Source organism: Trachymyrmex septentrionalis, unplaced genomic scaffold, assembly GCF_001594115.1.
Source record: "Trachymyrmex septentrionalis isolate Tsep2-gDNA-1 unplaced genomic scaffold, Tsep1.0 scaffold60, whole genome shotgun sequence".
Lineage (NCBI taxonomy): Eukaryota > Metazoa > Arthropoda > Insecta > Hymenoptera > Formicidae > Trachymyrmex > Trachymyrmex septentrionalis.
This window is the reverse complement of record NW_017305779.1, coordinates 6,379,264-6,383,243: the sequence shown is the minus strand read 5'-3', so window position 1 is coordinate 6,383,243 and position 3,980 is coordinate 6,379,264.

Here is a 3,980-nt window from a genome sequence, read left to right as displayed (position 1 = left end):
CTTTTATATAGATTTCAAAATTTCTTAAAATTATTGAAAAAAAAATTTTATATATGTGGATGCTCTCTCTCTCTCTCTCTCTTTCTCTCTCTCTCTCTCTCTCTCTCTCTCTCTCTCTCTCTGAAATATAAAAATCTATTAATTAAATAAATAAGTGTAAAAGTTAATAGTTACGATAAATCAAGATAATTCATTGAATATTACAGAAAATAACAAGAGAAAGATTGCTATTCTCATTCTTATGAGATGTAATGCACTCATCGACATCGAACATATATGTGAGGAAAATAAATACATATCGCATTGAGAAAATATATAATAAATTTTAATAAATATTTATTTACATATAAACATAGTATGTATGTATGTGTGTGTATATGTACGTTCGTGCATGCGTGCATATGTGTGTAAATAGTGCCAACTATACATTTGCTTATAAATATTTACTCACACGTAACTCTACCTTTCCGTGACTCATTAAATTTAATAAAACTTAGTATATTTATAGAGCAGACGAAAATAATAGACACATACTTTTTTATATCAGTGCAATGGTGCAGGTTTAAAGATGCACACTATTCTTATAGTGAAAAGCACAAGTACTTAATTTCTTACATTTTAGTTCACTCTATTACTGCTACTTCTAAATTTTATAGATGATAAGAGGCTTTCATGTTTTCTGAAAACAAATCCAGTGTAAAAGAATATAGAATTCAAAATTGCAAATCCAATATGACGACCTGCTGAAAGAGAAACAATCTTATCTCACTCTTTGCTTCTATATTTCCTTGTTTTTATAATATTTTTTATATTTTTACAATTTTTACATTTTTTGTTTACAGTTACATTTCTTCTCTATGTTTATTTTTTTAGTTTTTATTCTATGTACTCTGCAGAAATAATATTAAAAGAAATTCTTGTATGTACAAAGATTTTGTACATCAAGCACACTTTTTTTACGACTGCTATATTATTACACATTAATACGCAGAAACTTTCACAACTCTGGAAACAATAATCTACGAGATTATTAAAATCAAGTGACTTCTCTTGTAAATATCTACTTTTGTACTATAAATACTTAAATAAATTTATAAAACGAGAAGAAGATAAATGATGTTTAAAACATAATCATTTAATTTTTTTAAATATTATTATCAGTTCTTTAAAATGCACACCGAAATGATTTTTCGGTCTTGAAACGCAAACTCTACTACCGCAGTAATATCACGAGTTAAATTAACTAGCAATTTAACAGTATAAAAAATGAAGAATGAATTCATTCTACATTTTTTACACTAAATTTGCTTTCAGGAAAAATATAAAAACCTCTTGTCACCTCTCCGAATTCAAAAGTAGCTGTAATAGAGTGAGCTAAAATGCAAGAAATTAAGTACTCGTACTTATCACTATAAGATAGTTTGCCTTAAATCTGCATCATTGCCAATATAAAAAATATGTATCTATTATTTTCGTCTACTCTACAAATATACCAAATTTGATTAAATTTGGCGAGTCACGAAAAAGGTTTATTTGTCAGAAAAAGAATAGATAAATCAAATTAATTTTGTATCAAATAAATATGTCTTTGTTAATAACTATTTAGTTTATACAATTCAAAGAAATGTGATTTATTAAAATTTAATACATATTTTTCAATGCGGTACATTTGATATGATACAAAGAAAGTATCTCGATTAATGTACAAATCGGATAATAAATAATATTGTTTGTCTTCATAAAATTATTTTTATAAATATCAAACAATTATAAGAAAACATTCCTTGAAAAGAAGTATTATTAGAAATATTATTAGAAGTATTATTAGAAGTATTATTAGAAGAATAGTTGCCTGTCAACTTATAAACACTCACAAAAACAATCTTAAGTTTCGCAATAAATGTTGAAAGTTAGCAAAATGCAAAATAAAATTTTAATTAAATGAAGATCAAAGTAGTCTGTCTCGGGACTACAATTGGATCATGGGAATACAAGCGGAAACATTGCAGCACTCGGTCAATCATGGATTGGACATGCTTTGCGTGAGACTGCTTATCGTAGTCGGAATAGTTATACCAGTTTTGACCAGTCTTAACCACAAAATACCAATTGCACCGAATCAGATCACAAACAACATTGATGGGCCGTGTATGCATCTTCCACTTGTAACACGTCTCATTCTCGTTGTATATTGTTTCCTTCGTAATGAAGAAATACTGAAATCGATTTATGCTAATCATTTATATCTGCGATTTAGGAATTAATAAATATGTCAAGAATACCAAGATAATAAAAAAGTGCTTATCGAGCTATAAATAGAGCCAACACAGGATGACAATGTGAAGATTGATTTATTTAAATTAACATAATTATAATCACAGACGCTTCGAATCCTTATCAATGCTCCATGTAATTTGTAAACAGAATTCAGTCATCTAAGAGAGAGTCTAACAATCATCTGAGAGAGAAGAGAGAGTTTTTAATCTCAAGATAATTTCAAGCAATGTCTTAAGATGCTAATACAGCTCTCTTGATTAGTTCATGATGTCTCAAGCACTAGCTTAAGATCATCTCGAACCAATCAAAGTCCTTTATTTCACGGAAAGAAAGGAAATAAAAAACTTTGATTGGTTCATTTTCTTATGTCTTATACTTTATGCGTTATGCAAGAATCTGTACTCCCCACTTAACATTTCCACTTACAGGAACCCCTATGCCTTGCCTACTCTATATATACAACCTCTTTGACGCGGACGCAACTAAGGAAATTAATTCCAAATATAAAGTAAGATATCCGAATATAATTATTTTTTATATCAAATTATTTTACAAATTACTTATGACTCTATATTATTGTTAACAATGACTCTCAACATTATATTTTTATTATCGTAAATGATATTGTTTCTAAGAAGCTTATTGCATATGATTCAAAAATGGAATTTGTAAGCGGGATGAAAATTAGACATGGTGAATTATTAATCTTATCAAATAGATATCAAATACACATCTATAAATTACTCTATTATAATAATACATTTAATATCAACGAGGTAAACTTCCGTGTTTTCTCAATGCCCATTGCAAAGAATGCATTAAAAAATACAAAGGTACTTTTCTTCTTGCAATTAATAAGATATTTCCATATTTATAATTTTTATTGCATATTTTGACATATATGGCCACATTTGAAATACATTTTCTTTCATAATGAAAGAATAATTTTAATTTATGTGTGTATATCTTACAGAAAATAAATGTGGATTTATAAACCTTTTAAATAAATTACAAATAAACTTAATATTCTTGAAGCTTCCACGGATGCTTTCTATATAAAAGTTATGCGTTTCGCGGGTTTCTTCCGTGTCCAGATTCATTCTTGAAATGCCAAGGCATTTCAAGAATGGATCTGGACACGGAGGAAACCTGCGAGACATAACTTTTATATACAAATAAACTTTTGAATAATTTTAATTTAAGAATAATTAAGTTTTGTTACGATTTTTCTTAAAATAATATATAATATAATTGTTAACATATAAATAAAACAATAATACGATTGGAATTAAGACCGTTTTATGTGAATACCTCAATTAAATACGAGAAGTACTACGGTTAGATAATTAATAAATAAATAATTAAATAAAGTAAGAAGATTAATAAATAAATAACTAAATCAAGTAAGATGATCTAACTTTGTCCGTCAAATGGCACACCTATATCACCCAAACACAATTCCTTGTGTTTAGGTGATATAAATAAAACTTATCTTTCTCCGTCTATTTCTCTCTCTGATGTATTATATAAACCTATTAATTAAATATATAATTAAGTTAATAGTCGAATTAAATCGATATTCCATTATGAACATTACGGAGAATAACAAAGGAAGATTGCTAATCATCCTTATAGAATATAAATCACTGTTGAATATCGATATATAAGAAAAAATAAACAGATGTCGCACTGAGAAAATATAT